Source organism: Hypanus sabinus, chromosome 14 (assembly GCF_030144855.1).
Source record: "Hypanus sabinus isolate sHypSab1 chromosome 14, sHypSab1.hap1, whole genome shotgun sequence".
NCBI classification, from domain to species: domain Eukaryota; kingdom Metazoa; phylum Chordata; class Chondrichthyes; order Myliobatiformes; family Dasyatidae; genus Hypanus; species Hypanus sabinus.
The window spans coordinates 1086640-1103891 of NC_082719.1; the positions used below are offsets into that span (position 1 = coordinate 1086640).

Consider the following 17252-nt stretch of genomic DNA (forward strand, 5'->3'; position numbering starts at 1 on the left):
TAGATGCAGTGTTTCCCTACTCAAATTTTTGTCACCTGCTCTGTCTCATTCCCTGATAACAGATTCAGTATCATGCACTCTCTTGTTGGGACTTCTATTTAAGGAAATTTTCATGAACACATTTGACACACCCTATTCCATCTAGTCATTTTACAGTATTGGCACCCCAGTCAATATGTAGAAAGTTAAAATCACCTACTAAAACAACCTTATGTTTCTTGCAACAATCTCCGATCTTGCTACAAATTTGCTCTTCTAAATCCCACGGACGGTTGGGTGGCCTGTAATACAGCTCCGTTAACATGGTCAAACCTTTCTGATTCCTCATTTTCATCCATAAAGGCTCTCTAGACATGTTCTTCAGTCCATCCTGACTGAGCGTCCTGTGGCATTTTTCCTAACTAGTAACATAACCGCTCCTTCCTTAATCCATTTCACTCTGTCACATCTAAAACAATGTAAACTTGGAATATTGAGCCACCAGTCCTGCCACTCCTGCAACCAAGTCTCACTGATGGCTACTAATATTGTAATTTCATGTGTTAATCCTTGCCCTGAGTTCCTCTGCCTTTCCTATGATGCTTCTTGCATTGAAATATATGCAACTCAGAACATTAGTCCAACTTTTTGATTCCTAACTTTGCCTTAACAATATCTTTCTCCACAACCACACCACAATCTTTTCTGGGAATCTGGTTCTCATTTCTTGCAACTCCAATTTAAACACCCCTGTGTAGCACTGGCAAACCATCCTGCTGGGATATTTTAGACTACTTCCAGTTCTGGTGCAAACCTTCCTTCTGTACAGGTCCCGTCCTCCCTGGAAGCAAGCCGAATGATCCAAAAATCTGATGCTCCCCCTCCTACACCAACTCCTTAGCTATGCATTAAACTGTGTAATCATCTTGTTTGTGGCTTCACTAGTATGTGGTTCAAGTAACAATCCTGAGATCACAGTCCTGGGGAGGTCCTATCCTTTAACAAAGCACCAAATTCCCTGAACTCACTTTGCAGAACCTTGTTACTCTTTCTATCTATGTCATTGATACCTTTGTAGACCCACTTCTGGTTGATCACTCTCCCACTGAAAAATGCTGAACACTCAATCTGAGATGTCCCGGACCCTAGCACCTGGGAGACTCAATCTGAGATGACCCGGACCCTGGCACCTGGGAGGCTCAATCTGAGATGTCCCAGACCCTAGCACCTGGGAGGCTCAAGCTGAGATGTCCCGGAGGCTGGCACCTGGGAGGCTCAATCTGAGATGTCCCGGACCCTGGCAACTAGGAGGCTCAATCTGAGATGTCCCGGACCCCAGCACCTGGGGGACTCAATCTGAGATGTCCCGCACACTAGCACCTGGGAGACTCAATCTGAGATATTCCGGACCCTAGCACCTGGGAGACTCAATCTGAAATGTCCCGGACCCTAGCACCTGGGAGGCTCAATCTGAGATGTCCCGGACCCTAGCACCTGGGAGGCTCAATCTGAGATGTCCCAGACCCTAGCACCTGGGAGACTCAATCTGAGATGTCCCGGACCCTAGCACCTGGGAGACTCAATCTGAGATGTCCCGGACCCTAGCACCTGGGAGGCTCTGAGATGTCCCGGACCCTGGCACCTGGGAGGCTCAAACTGAGATGTCCCGGACCCTGGCACCTGGGAGGCTCTGAGATGTCCCGGACCATAGCACCTGGGAGACTCAATCTGAGATGTCCAGGACCCTAGCACCTGGGAGGCTCAATCTGAGATGTCCCGGACCCTAGCACCAGGGAGACTCAATCTGAGATGTCCCGGACCCTAGCACCTGGGAGACTCAATCTGAGATGTCCCGGACCCTAGCACCTGGGAGGCTCAATCTGAGATGTCCCGGACCCTAGCACCTGGGAGACTCAATCTGAGATGTCCCGGACCCTAGCACCTGGGAGGCTCAACCTGAGATGTCCCGGACGCTGGCACCTGGGAGGCTCAATCTGAGATGTCTCGGACCCTGGCACCTAGGAGGCTCAATCTGAGATGTCCCGGACCCTAGCACCTGGGAGACTCAATCTGAGATGTCCCGGACCCTAGCACCTGGGAGACTCAATCTGAGATGTCCCGGACCCTAGCACCTGGGAGACTCAATCTGAGATGTCCCGGACCCTAGCACCTGGGAGACTCAATCTGAGATGTCCTGGACCCTAGCACCTGGGAGGCTCTGAGATGTCCCGGACCCTGGCACCTGGGAGGCTCAATATGAGATGTCCCGGACCCTGGCACCTGGGAGACTCAATCTGAGATGTCCCGGACCCTAGCACCTGGGAGGCTCAATCTGAGATGTCCCGGACCCTGGCACCTGGGAGGCTCAATCTGAGATGTCCCGGACCCTGGCACCTGGGAGACTCAATCTGAGATGTCCCGGACCCTAGCACCTGGGAGGCTCAATCTGAGATGTCCCGGACCCTGGCACCTGGGAGGCTCAATCTGAGATGTCCTGGACCATAGCACCTGGGACCCTCAATCTGAGATGTCCCGGACCCTAGCACCAGGGAGACTCAATCTGAGATGTCCCGGACCCTAGCACCTGGGAGACTCAATCTGAGATGTCCCGGACCCTGGCACCTGGGAGGCTCTGAGATGTCCCGGACCATAGCACCTGGGAGACTCAATCTGAGATGTCCCGGACCCTAGCACCTGGGAGGCTCAATCTGAGATGTCCCAGACCCTAGCACCAGGGAGACTCAATCTGAGATGTCCCGGACCCTAGCACCAGGGAGACTCAATCTGAGATGTCCCGGACCCTAGCACCTGGGAGGCTCAATCTGAGATGTCCCGGACCCTAGCACCTGGGAGACTCAATCTGAGATGTCCCGGACCCTAGCACCTGGGAGGCTCAACCTGAGATGTCCCGGACGCTGGCACCTGGGAGGCTCAATCTGAGATGTCTCGGACCCTGGCACCTAGGAGGCTCAATCTGAGATGTCCCGGACCCTAGCATCTGGGAGACTCAATCTGAGATGTCCCGGACCCTAGCACCTGGGAGACTCAATCTGAGATGTCCCGGACCCTAGCACCTGGGAGACTCAATCTGAGATGTCTCGGACCCTAGCACCTGGGAGACTCAATCTGAGATGTCCTGGACCCTAGCACCTGGGAGGCTCTGAGATGTCCCGGACCCTGGCACCTGGGAGGCTCAATATGAGATGTCCCGGACCCTGGCACCTGGGAGACTCAATCGGAGATGTCCCGGACCCTAGCACCTGGGAGGCTCAATCTGAGATGTCCCGGACCCTGACACCTGGGAGGCTCAATCTGAGATGTCCCGGACCCTGGCACCTGGGAGACTCAATCTGAGATGTCCCGGACCCTAGCACCTGGGAGGCTCAATCTGAGATGTCCCGGACCCTGGCACCTGGGAGGCTCAATCTGAGATGTCCTGGACCATAGCACCTGGGACCCTCAATCTGAGATGTCCCGGACCCTAGCACCTGGGAGACTCAATCTGAGATGTCCCGGACCCTAGCACCAGGGAGACTCAATCTGAGATGTCCCGGACCCTAGCACCTGGGAGACTCAATCTGAGATGTCCCGGACCCTAGCACCTGGGAGGCTCTGAGATGTCCCGGACCCTGGCACCTGGGAGGCTCAATCTGAGATGTCCCAGACCCTGGCACCTGGGAGGCTCTGAGATGTCCCGGACCATAGCACCTGGGAGACTCAATCTGAGATGTCCCGGACCCTAGCACCTGGGAGACTCAATCTGAGATGTCCCGGACCCTAGCACCTGGGAGGCTCTGAGATGTCCCGGACCCTGGCACCTGGGAGGCTCAATCTGAGATGTCCCAGACCCTGGCACCTGGGAGGCTCTGAGATGTCCCGGACCATAGCACCTGGGAGACTCAATCTGAGATGTCCCGGACCCTAGCACCTGGGAGGCTCAATCTGAGATGTCCCGGACCCTAGCACCAGGGAGACTCAATCTGAGATGTCCCGGACCCTAGCACCTGGGAGACTCAATCTGAGATGTCCCGGACCCTAGCACCTGGGAGACTCAATCTGAGATGTCCCGGACCCTAGCACCTGGGAGACTCAATCTGAGATGTCCCGGACACTAGCACCTGGGAGGCTCAATCTGAGATGTCCCGGACCCTAGCACCTGGGAGGCTCAATCTGAGATGTCCCGGACCCTAGCACCTGGGAGGCTCAATCTGAGATGTCCCGGACCCTAGCACCTGGGAGGCTCAATCTGAGATGTCCCGGACCCTAGCACCTGAGAGGCTCTGAGATGTCCCGGACCATAGCACCTGGAAGGCTCAAGCTGAGATGTCCCGGACCCTAGCACCTGGGAGGGTCTGAGATGTCCAGGACCCTGGCACCTGGGAGGCTCAATCTGAGATGTCCCGGACCCTGGCACCTGGGAGACTCAATCTGAGATGTCCAGGACCCTAGCACATGGGAGGCTCAATCTGAGATGTCCCGGACCCTAGCACCTGGGAGGCTCAATCTGAGATGTCCCGGACCCTAGCACCTGGGAGGCTCAATCTGAGATGTCCCGGACCCTAGCACCTGGGAGGCTCAATCTGAGATGTCCCGGACCCTAGCACCTGGGAGACTCAATCAGAGATGCCCCGGACCATAGCACCTGGGAGGCTCAATCTAAGATGTCCAGGACCCTAGCACCTGGGAGACTCAATCTGAGATGTCCCGGACCCTAGCACCTGGGAGACTCAATCTGAGATGTCCCGGACCCTAGCACCTGGGAGACTCAATCTGAGATGTCCCGGACCCTAGCACCTGGGAGACTCAATCTGAGATGTCCCGGACCCTAGCACCTGGGAGGCTCTGAGATGTCCCGGACCCTGGCACCTGGGAGGCTCAATCTGAGATGTCCCGGACCCTGGCACCTGGGAGGCTCTGAGATGTCCCGGACCATAGCACCTGGGAGACTCAATCTGAGATGTCCCGGACACTAGCACCTGGGAGGCTCAATCTAAGATGTCCCGGACCCTAGCACCAGGGAGACTCAATCTGAGATGTCCCGGACCCTAGCACCTGGGAGACTCAATCTGAGATGTCCCGGACCCTAGCACCTGGGAGGCTCAATCTGAGATGTCCCGGACCCTAGCACCTGGGAGACTCAATCTGAGATGTCCCGGACCCTAGCACCTGGGAGGCTCAACCTGAGATGTCCCGGACGCTGGCACCTGGGAGGCTCAATCTGAGATGTCTCGGACCCTGGCACCTAGGAGGCTCAATCTGAGATGTCCCGGACCCTAGCACCTGGGAGACTCAATCTGAGATGTCCCGGACCCTAGCACCTGGGAGACTCAATCTGAGATGTCCCGGACCCTAGCACCTGGGAGACTCAATCTGAGATGTCCCGGACCCTAGCACCTGGGAGACTCAATCTGAGATGTCCTGGACCCTAGCACCTGGGAGGCTCTGAGATGTCCCGGACCCTGGCACCTGGGAGGCTCAATATGAGATGTCCCGGACCCTGGCACCTGGGAGACTCAATCTGAGATGTCCCGGACCCTAGCACCTGGGAGGCTCAATCTGAGATGTCCCGGACCCTGGCACCTGGGAGGCTCAATCTGAGATGTCCCGGACCCTGGCACCTGGGAGACTCAATCTGAGATGTCCCGGACCCTAGCACCTGGGAGGCTCAATCTGAGATGTCCCGGACCCTGGCACCTGGGAGGCTCAATCTGAGATGTCCTGGACCATAGCACCTGGGACCCTCAATCTGAGATGTCCCGGACCCTAGCACCAGGGAGACTCAATCTGAGATGTCCCGGACCCTAGCACCTGGGAGACTCAATCTGAGATGTCCCGGACCCTGGCACCTGGGAGGCTCTGAGATGTCCCGGACCATAGCACCTGGGAGACTCAATCTGAGATGTCCCGGACCCTAGCACCTGGGAGGCTCAATCTGAGATGTCCCGGACCCTAGCACCAGGGAGACTCAATCTGAGATGTCCCGGACCCTAGCACCTGGGAGACTCAATCTGAGATGTCCCGGACCCTAGCACCTGGGAGGCTCAATCTGAGATGTCCCGGACCCTAGCACCTGGGAGACTCAATCTGAGATGTCCCGGACCCTAGCACCTGGGAGGCTCAACCTGAGATGTCCCGGACGCTGGCACCTGGGAGGCTCAATCTGAGATGTCTCGGACCCTGGCACCTAGGAGGCTCAATCTGAGATGTCCCGGACCCTAGCACCTGGGAGACTCAATCTGAGATGTCCCGGACCCTAGCACCTGGGAGACTCAATCTGAGATGTCCCGGACCCTAGCACCTGGGAGACTCAATCTGAGATGTCTCGGACCCTAGCACCTGGGAGACTCAATCTGAGATGTCCTGGACCCTAGCACCTGGGAGGCTCTGAGATGTCCCGGACCCTGGCACCTGGGAGGCTCAATATGAGATGTCCCGGACCCTGGCACCTGGGAGACTCAATCTGAGATGTCCCGGACCCTAGCACCTGGGAGGCTCAATCTGAGATGTCCCGGACCCTGGCACCTGGGAGGCTCAATCTGAGATGTCCCGGACCCTGGCACCTGGGAGACTCAATCTGAGATGTCCCGGACCCTAGCACCTGGGAGGCTCAATCTGAGATGTCCCGGACCCTGGCACCTGGGAGGCTCAATCTGAGATGTCCTGGACCATAGCACCTGGGACCCTCAATCTGAGATGTCCCGGACCCTAGCACCTGGGAGACTCAATCTGAGATGTCCCGGACCCTAGCACCAGGGAGACTCAATCTGAGATGTCCCGGACCCTAGCACCTGGGAGACTCAATCTGAGATGTCCCGGACCCTAGCACCTGGGAGACTCAATCTGAGATGTCCCGGACCCTAGCACCTGGGAGGCTCTGAGATGTCCCGGACCCTGGCACCTGGGAGGCTCAATCTGAGATGTCCCAGACCCTGGCACCTGGGAGGCTCTGAGATGTCCCGGACCATAGCACCTGGGAGACTCAATCTGAGATGTCCCGGACCCTAGCACCTGGGAGACTCAATCTGAGATGTCCCGGACCCTAGCACCTGGGAGGCTCTGAGATGTCCCGGACCCTGGCACCTGGGAGGCTCAATCTGAGATGTCCCAGACCCTGGCACCTGGGAGGCTCTGAGATGTCCCGGACCATAGCACCTGGGAGACTCAATCTGAGATGACCCGGACCCTAGCACCTGGGAGGCTCAATCTGAGATGTCCCGGACCCTAGCACCAGGGAGACTCAATCTGAGATGTCCCGGACCCTAGCACCTGGGAGACTCAATCTGAGATGTCCCGGACCCTAGCACCTGGGAGACTCAATCTGAGATGTCCCGGACACTAGCACCTGGGAGGCTCAATCTGAGATGTCCCGGACCCTAGCACCTGGGAGGCTCAATCTGAGATGTCCCGGACCCTAGCACCTGGGAGGCTCAATCTGAGATGTCCCGGACCCTAGCACCTGGGAGGCTCAATCTGAGATGTCCCGGACCCTAGCACCTGAGAGGCTCTGAGATGTCCCGGACCATAGCACCTGGAAGGCTCAAGCTGAGATGTCCCGGACCCTAGCACCTGGGAGGGTCTGAGATGTCCAGGACCCTGGCACCTGGGAGGCTCAATCTGAGATGTCCCGGACCCTGGCACCTGGGAGACTCAATCTGAGATGTCCAGGACCCTAGCACATGGGAGGCTCAATCTGAGATGTCCCGGACCCTAGCACCTGGGAGGCTCAATCTGAGATGTCCCGGACCCTAGCACCTGGGAGGCTCAATCTGAGATGTCCCGGACCCTAGCACCTGGGAGGCTCAATCTGAGATGTCCCGGACCCTAGCACCTGGGAGACTCAATCAGAGATGCCCCGGACCATAGCACCTGGGAGGCTCAATCTAAGATGTCCAGGACCCTAGCACCTGGGAGACTCAATCTGAGATGTCCCGGACCCTAGCACCTGGGAGACTCAATCTGAGATGTCCCGGACCCTAGCACCTGGGAGACTCAATCTGAGATGTCCCGGACCCTAGCACCTGGGAGGCTCAATCTGAGATGTCCCGGACCCTAGCACCTGGGAGACTCAATCTGAGATGTCCCGGACCCTAGCACCTGGGAGGCTCAACCTGAGATGTCCCGGACGCTGGCACCTGGGAGGCTCAATCTGAGATGTCTCGGACCCTGGCACCTAGGAGGCTCAATCTGAGATGTCCCGGACCCTAGCACCTGGGAGACTCAATCTGAGATGTCCCGGACCCTAGCACCTGGGAGACTCAATCTGAGATGTCCCGGACCCTAGCACCTGGGAGACTCAATCTGAGATGTCTCGGACCCTAGCACCTGGGAGACTCAATCTGAGATGTCCTGGACCCTAGCACCTGGGAGGCTCTGAGATGTCCCGGACCCTGGCACCTGGGAGGCTCAATATGAGATGTCCCGGACCCTGGCACCTGGGAGACTCAATCTGAGATGTCCCGGACCCTAGCACCTGGGAGGCTCAATCTGAGATGTCCCGGACCCTGGCACCTGGGAGGCTCAATCTGAGATGTCCCGGACCCTGGCACCTGGGAGACTCAATCTGAGATGTCCCGGACCCTAGCACCTGGGAGGCTCAATCTGAGATGTCCCGGACCCTGGCACCTGGGAGGCTCAATCTGAGATGTCCTGGACCATAGCACCTGGGACCCTCAATCTGAGATGTCCCGGACCCTAGCACCTGGGAGACTCAATCTGAGATGTCCCGGACCCTAGCACCAGGGAGACTCAATCTGAGATGTCCCGGACCCTAGCACCTGGGAGACTCAATCTGAGATGTCCCGGACCCTAGCACCTGGGAGACTCAATCTGAGATGTCCCGGACCCTAGCACCTGGGAGGCTCTGAGATGTCCCGGACCCTGGCACCTGGGAGGCTCAATCTGAGATGTCCCAGACCCTGGCACCTGGGAGGCTCTGAGATGTCCCGGACCATAGCACCTGGGAGACTCAATCTGAGATGTCCCGGACCCTAGCACCTGGGAGACTCAATCTGAGATGTCCCGGACCCTAGCACCTGGGAGGCTCTGAGATGTCCCGGACCCTGGCACCTGGGAGGCTCAATCTGAGATGTCCCAGACCCTGGCACCTGGGAGGCTCTGAGATGTCCCGGACCATAGCACCTGGGAGACTCAATCTGAGATGACCCGGACCCTAGCACCTGGGAGGCTCAATCTGAGATGTCCCGGACCCTAGCACCAGGGAGACTCAATCTGAGATGTCCCGGACCCTAGCACCTGGGAGACTCAATCTGAGATGTCCCGGACCCTAGCACCTGGGAGACTCAATCTGAGATGTCCCGGACACTAGCACCTGGGAGGCTCAATCTGAGATGTCCCGGACCCTAGCACCTGGGAGGCTCAATCTGAGATGTCCCGGACCCTAGCACCTGGGAGGCTCAATCTGAGATGTCCCGGACCCTAGCACCTGGGAGGCTCAATCTGAGATGTCCCGGACCCTAGCACCTGAGAGGCTCTGAGATGTCCCGGACCATAGCACCTGGAAGGCTCAAGCTGAGATGTCCCGGACCCTAGCACCTGGGAGGTTCTGAGATGTCCAGGACCCTGGCACCTGGGAGGCTCAATCTGAGATGTCCCGGACCCTGGCACCTGGGAGACTCAATCTGAGATGTCCAGGACCCTAGCACATGGGAGGCTCAATCTGAGATGTCCCGGACCCTAGCACCTGGGAGGCTCAATCTGAGATGTCCCGGACCCTAGCACCTGGGAGGCTCAATCTGAGATGTCCCGGACCCTAGCACCTGGGAGGCTCAATCTGAGATGTCCCGGACCCTAGCACCTGGGAGACTCAATCAGAGATGCCCCGGACCATAGCACCTGGGAGGCTCAATCTAAGATGTCCAGGACCCTAGCACCTGGGAGACTCAATCTGAGATGTCCCGGACCCTAGCACCTGGGAGACTCAATCTGAGATGTCCCGGACCCTAGCACCTGGGAGGCTCTGAGATGTCCCGGACCCTGGCACCTGGGAGGCTCAATCTGAGATGTCCCGGACCCTGGCACCTGGGAGACTCAATCTGAGATGTCCCGGACCCTAGCACCTGGGAGGCTCAATCTGAGATGTCCCGGACCCTAGCACCTGGGAGGCTCAATCTGAGATGTCCCGGACCCTAGCACCTGGGAGGCTCAATCTGAGATGTCCCGGACCCTAGCACCTGGGAGACTCAATCTGAGATGCCCAGGACCATAGCACCTGGGAGGCTCAATCTAAGATGTCCAGGACCCTAGCACCTGGGAGACTCAATCTGAGATGTCCCGGACCCTAGCACCAGGGAGGCTCTGAGATGTCCCGGACCCTGGCACCTGGGAGCCTCAATCTGAGATGTCCCGGACCCTGGCACCTGGGAGACTCAATCTGAGATGTCCCGGACCCTAGCACCTGGGAGACTCAATCTGAGATGTCCCGGACCCTAGCACCTGGGAGACTCAATCTGAGATGTCCCGGACACTAGCACCTGGGAGGCTCAATCTGAGATGTCCCGGACCCTAGCACCTGGGAGGCTCAATCTGAGATGTCCCGGACCCTAGCACCTGGGAGGCTCAATCTGAGATGTCCCGGACCCTAGCACCTGGGAGGCTCAATCTGAGATGTCCCGGACCCTAGCACCTGAGAGGCTCTGAGATGTCCCGGACCATAGCACCTGAGAGGCTCTGAGATGTCCCGGACCATAGCACCTGGAAGGCTCAAGCTGAGATGTCCCGGACCCTAGCACCTGGGAGGGTCTGAGATGTCCAGGACCCTGGCACCTGGGAGGCTCAATCTGAGATGTCCCGGACCCTGGCACCTGGGAGACTCAATCTGAGATGTCCAGGACCCTAGCACATGGGAGGCTCAATCTGAGATGTCCCGGACCCTAGCACCTGGGAGGCTCAATCTGAGATGTCCCGGACCCTAGCACCTGGGAGGCTCAATCTGAGATGTCCCGGACCCTAGCACCTGGGAGGCTCAATCTGAGATGTCCCGGACCCTAGCACCTGGGAGACTCAATCAGAGATGCCCCGGACCATAGCACCTGGGAGGCTCAATCTAAGATGTCCAGGACCCTAGCACCTGGGAGACTCAATCTGAGATGTCCCGGACCCTAGCACCTGGGAGACTCAATCTGAGATGTCCCGGACCCTAGCACCTGGGAGGCTCTGAGATGTCCCGGACCCTGGCACCTGGGAGGCTCAATCTGAGATGTCCCGGACCCTGGCACCTGGGAGACTCAATCTGAGATGTCCCGGACCCTAGCACCTGGGAGGCTCAATCTGAGATGTCCCGGACCCTAGCACCTGGGAGGCTCAATCTGAGATGTCCCGGACCCTAGCACCTGGGAGGCTCAATCTGAGATGTCCCGGACCCTAGCACCTGGGAGACTCAATCTGAGATGCCCCGGACCATAGCACCTGGGAGGCTCAATCTAAGATGTCCAGGACCCTAGCACCTGGGAGACTCAATCTGAGATGTCCCGGACCCTAGCACCAGGGAGGCTCTGAGATGTCCCGGACCCTGGCACCTGGGAGCCTCAATCTGAGATGTCCCGGACCCTGGCACCTGGGAGACTCAATCTGAGATGTCCCGGACCCTAGCACCTGGGAGGCTCAATCTGAGATGTCCCGGACCCTGGCACCTGGGAGGCTCAATCTGAGATGTCCCGGACCCTGGCACCTGGGAGGCTCAATCTGAGATGTCCCGGACCCTAGCACCTGGGAGCCTCAATCTGAGATGTCCCGGACCCTAGCACTTGGGAGACTCAATCTGAGATGTCCCGGACCCTAGCACCTGGGAGGCTCTGAGATGTCCCGGACCATAGCACCTGGGAGACTCAATCTGAGATGTCCCGGACCCTAGCACCTGGGAGGCTCAATCTGAGATGTCCCGGACCCTAGCACCTGGGAGACTCAATCTGAGATGTCCCGGACCCTAGCACCTGGGAGGCTCAACCTGAGATGTCCCGGACGCTGGCACCTGGGAGGCTCAATCTGAGATGTCTCGGACCCTGGCACCTAGGAGGCTCAATCTGAGATGTCCCGGACCCTAGCACCTGGGAGACTCAATCTGAGATGTCCCGGACCCTAGCACCTGGGAGACTCAATCTGAGATGTCCCGGACCCTAGCACCTGGGAGACTAAATCTGAGATGTCCCGGACCCTAGCACCTGGGAGACTCAATCTGAGATGTCCTGGACCCTAGCACCTGGGAAGCTCTGAGATGTCCCGGACCCTGGCACCTGGGAGGCTCAATATGAGATGTCCCGGACCCTGGCACCTGGGAGACTCAATCTGAGATGTCCCGGACCCTAGCACCTGGGAGGCTCAATCTGAGATGTCCCGGACCCTGGCACCAGGGAGGCTCAATCTGAGATGTCCCGGACCCTGGCACCTGGGAGACTCAATCTGAGATGTCCCGGACCCTAGCACCTGGGAGGCTCAATCTGAGATGTCCCGGACCCTGGCACCTGGGAGGCTCAATCTGAAATGTCCTGGACCATAGCACCTGGGACCCTCAATCTGAGATGTCCCGGACCCTAGCACCTGGGAGACTCAATCTGAGATGTCCCGGACCCTAGCACCAGGGAGACTCAATCTGAGATGTCCCGGACCCTAGCACCTGGGAGACTCAATCTGAGATGTCCCGGACCCTAGCACCTGGGAGGCTCTGAGATGTCCCGGACCCTCGCACCTGGGAGGCTCAATCTGAGATGTCCCAGACCCTGGCACCTGGGAGGCTCTGAGATGTCCCGGACCATAGCACCTGGGAGACTCAATCTGAGATGTCCCGGACCCTAGCACCTGGGAGACTAAATCTGAGATGTCCCGGACCCTAGCACCTGGGAGGCTCTGAGATGTCCCGGACCCTGGCACCTGGGAGGCTCAACCTGAGATGTCCTGGCCCCTAGCAACTGGGAGGATCAATCTGAGATGTCCCGGACCTTAGCACCTGGGAGACTCAATCTGAGATGCCCCGGACCATAGCACCTGGGAGGCTCAATCTAAGATGTCCAGGACCCTAGCACCTGGGAGGCTCTGAGATGTCCCGGACCCTGGCACCTGGGAGGCTCAATCTGAGATGTCCCGGACCCTAGCACCTGGGAGGCTCAATCTGAGATGTCCTGGACCATAGCACCTGGGACCCTCAATCTGAGATGTCCCGGACCCTAGCACCTGGGAGACTCAATCTGAGATGTCCCGGACCCTAGCACCAGGGAGACTCAATCTGAGATGTCCCGGACCCTAGCACCTGGGAGACTCAATCTGAGATGTCCCGGACCCTAGCACCTGGGAGGCTCTGAGATGTCCCGGACCCTGGCACCTGGGAGGCTCAATCTGAGATGTCCCAGACCCTGGCACCTGGGAGGCTCTGAGATGTCCCGGACCATAGCACCTGGGAGACTCAATCTGAGATGTCCCGGACCCTAGCACCTGGGAGACTCAATCTGAGATGTCCCGGACCCTAGCACCTGGGAGGCTCTGAGATGTCCCGGACCCTGGCACCTGGGAGGCTCAATCTGAGATGTCCTGGCCCCTAGCAACTGGGAGGCTCAATCTGAGATGTCCCGGACCCTAGCACCTGGGAGACTCAATCTGAGATGCCCCGGACCATAGCACCTGGGAGGCTCAATCTAAGATGTCCAGGACCCTAGCACCTGGGAGGCTCTGAGATGTCCCGGACCCTGGCACCTGGGAGGCTCAATCTGAGATGTCCCGGACCCTAGCACCTGGGAGACTCAATCTGAGATGCCCCGGACCATAGCACCTGGGAGGCTCAATCTAAGATGTCCCGGACCCTAGCACCTGGGAGGCTTAATCAGATATGTCCGGACCCTAGCACCTGGGAGGCTCTGAGATGTCCCGGACCATAGCACCTGGGAGGCTCAATCTGAGATGTCCCGGACCCTAGCACCTGGGAGGCTCTGAGATGTCCCGGACCCTGGCACCTGGGAGGCTCAATCTGAGATGTCCCGGACCCTGGCACCTGGGAGACTCAATCTGAGATGTCCCGGACCCTAGCACCTGGGAGGCTCAATCTGAGATGTCCCGGACCGTAGCACCTGGGAGGCTCAATCTGAGATGTCCCGGACCCTAGCACCTGGGAGGCTCAATCTGAGATGTCCCGGACCCTAGCACCTGGGAGACTCAATCTGAGATGCCCCGGACCATAGCACCTGGGAGGCTCAATCTAAGATGTCCAGGACCCTAGCACCTGGGAGACTCAATCTGAGATGTCCCGGACCCTAGCACCTGGGAGACTCAATCTGAGATGTCCCGGACCCTAGCACCTGGGAGGCTCTGAGATGTCCCGGACCCTGGCACCTGGGAGCCTCAATCTGAGATGTCCCGGACCCTGGCACCTGGGAGACTCAATCTGAGATGTCCCGGACCCTAGCACCTGGGAGGCTCAATCTGAGATGTCCCGGACCCTGGCACCTGGGAGGCTCAATCTGAGATGTCCCGGACCCTAGCACCTGGGAGCCTCAATCTGAGATGTCCCGGACCCTAGCACCTGGGAGGCTCTGAGATGTCCCGGACCCTGGCACCTGGGAGGCTCAATCTGAGATGTCCCGGACCCTGGCACCTGGGAGACTCAATCTGAGATGTCCCGGACCCTAGCACCTGGGAGGCTCAATCTGAGATGTCCCGGACCGTAGCACCTGGGAGGCTCAATCTGAGATGTCCCGGACCCTAGCACCTGGGAGGCTCAATCTGAGATGTCCCGGACCCTAGCACCTGGGAGACTCAATCTGAGATGCCCCGGACCATAGCACCTGGGAGGCTCAATCTAAGATGTCCAGGACCCTAGCACCTGGGAGACTCAATCTGAGATGTCCCGGACCCTAGCACCTGGGAGACTCAATCTGAGATGTCCCGGACCCTAGCACCTGGGAGGCTCTGAGATGTCCCGGACCCTGGCACCTGGGAGCCTCAATCTGAGATGTCCCGGACCCTGGCACCTGGGAGACTCAATCTGAGATGTCCCGGACCCTAGCACCTGGGAGGCTCAATCTGAGATGTCCCGGACCCTGGCACCTGGGAGGCTCAATCTGAGATGTCCCGGACCCTAGCACCTGGGAGCCTCAATCTGAGATGTCCCGGACCCTAGCACTTGGGAGATTCAATCTGAGATGTCCCGGACCCTAGCACCTGGGAGGCTCTGAGATCTCCCGGACCATAGCACCTGGAAGGCTCAACCTGAGATGTCCCGGAACCTAGCACCTGGGAGGCTCAATCTGAGATGTCCCAGACCCTAGCACCTGGGAGGCTCAATCTGAGATGTCCCGGACCCTAGCACCTGGGAGACTCAATCTGAGATGTCCCGGACCCTAGCACATGGGAGGCTCAATCTGAGATGTCCCGGACCCTAGCACCTGGGAGACTCAATCTGAGATGCCCCGGACCATAGCACCTGGGAGGCTCAATCTAAGATGTCCAGGACCCTAGCACCTGGGAGGCTCAATCTGAGATGTCCCGGACCCTAGCACCTGGGAGGCTCAATCTGAGATGTCCTGGACCCTAGCACCTGGGAGGCTCTGAGATGTCCCGGACCATAGCACCTGGGAGGCTCAATCTGAGATGTCCCGGACCCTAGCACCAGGGAGACTCAATCTGAGATGTCCCGGACCCTAGCACCTGGGAGGCTCAATCTGAGATGCCCCGGACCATAGCACCTGGGAGGCTCAATCTAAGATGTCCAGGACCCTAGCACCTGGGAGGCTCAATCTGAGATGTCCCGCACACTAGCACCTGGGAGGCTCAATCTGAGATGTCCCGGACCCTGGCACCTGGGAGGCTCAATATGAGATGTCCCGGACCCTGGCACCTGGGAGACTCAATCTGAGATGTCCCGGACCCTAGCACCTGGGAGGCTCAATCTGAGATGTCCCGGACCCTGGCACCTGGGAGGCTCAATCTGAGATGTCCTGGACCATAGCACCTGGGACCCTCAATCTGAGATGTCCCGGACCCTAGCACCTGGGAGACTCAATCTGAGATGTCCCGGACCCTAGCACCAGGGAGACTCAATCTGAGATGTCCCGGACCCTAGCACCTGGGAGACTCAATCTGAGATGTCCCGGACCCTAGCACCTGGGAGGCTCTGAGATGTCCCGGACCCTGGCACCTGGGAGGCTCAATCTGAGATGTCCCAGACCCTGGCACCTGGGAGGCTCTGAGATGTCCCGGACCATAGCACCTGGGAGACTCAATCTGAGATGTCCCGGACCCTAGCACCTGGGAGACTCAATCTGAGATGTCCCGGACCCTAGCACCTGGGAGGCTCTGAGATGTCCCGGACCCTGGCACCTGGGAGGCTCAATCTGAGATGTCCTGGCCCCTAGCAACTGGGAGGCTCAATCTGAGATGTCCCGGACCCTAGCACCTGGGAGACTCAATCTGAGATGCCCCGGACCATAGCACCTGGGAGGCTCAATCTAAGATGTCCAGGACCCTAGCACCTGGGAGGCTCTGAGATGTCCCGGACCCTGGCACCTGGGAGGCTCAATCTGAGATGTCCCGGACCCTAGCACCTGGGAGACTCAATCTGAGATGCCCCGGACCATAGCACCTGGGAGGCTCAATCTAAGATGTCCAGGACCCTAGCACCTGGGAGGCTCAATCTGAGATGTCCCGGACCCTAGCACCTGGGAGGCTCAATCTGAGATGACCCGGACACTAGCACCTGGGAGGCTCAATCTGAGATGTCCTGGCCCCTAGCAACTGGGAGGCTCAATCTGAGATGTCCCGGACCCTAGCACCTGGGAGACTCAATCTGAGATGCCCCGGACCATAGCACCTGGGAGGCTCAATCTAAGATGTCCAGGACCCTAGCACCTGGGAGGCTCAATCTGAGATGTCCCGGACCCTAGCACCTGGGAGGCTTAATCAGATATGTCCGGACCCTAGCACCTGGGAGGCTCTGAGATGTCCCGGACCATAGCACCTGGGAGGCTCAATCTGAGATGTCCCGGACCCTAGCACCTGGGAGGCTCTGAGATGTCCCGGACCCTGGCACCTGGGAGGCTCAATCTGAGATGTCCCGGACCCTGGCACCTGGGAGACTCAATCTGAGATGTCCCGGACCCTAGCACCTGGAAGGCTCAATCTGAGATGTCCCGGACCGTAGCACCTGGGAGGCTCAATCTGAGATGTCCCGGACCCTAGCACCTGGGAGGCTCAATCTGAGATGTCCCGGACCCTAGCACCTGGGAGACTCAATCTGAGATGCCACGGACCATAGCACCTGGGAGGCTCAATCTAAG

At 58.5% G+C, this 17252-nt stretch overlaps 1 protein-coding gene across 1 annotated transcript in view; it reads left to right on the forward strand.

Annotated features, from left to right (window-relative positions):
- The window catches only part of LOC132404520 (transmembrane protein 144-like), a 311590-nt gene that overhangs the window by 534 nt on the left and 293804 nt on the right, over nt 1-17252 (forward strand). The gene's annotated exons all lie outside the window — the stretch shown is intronic.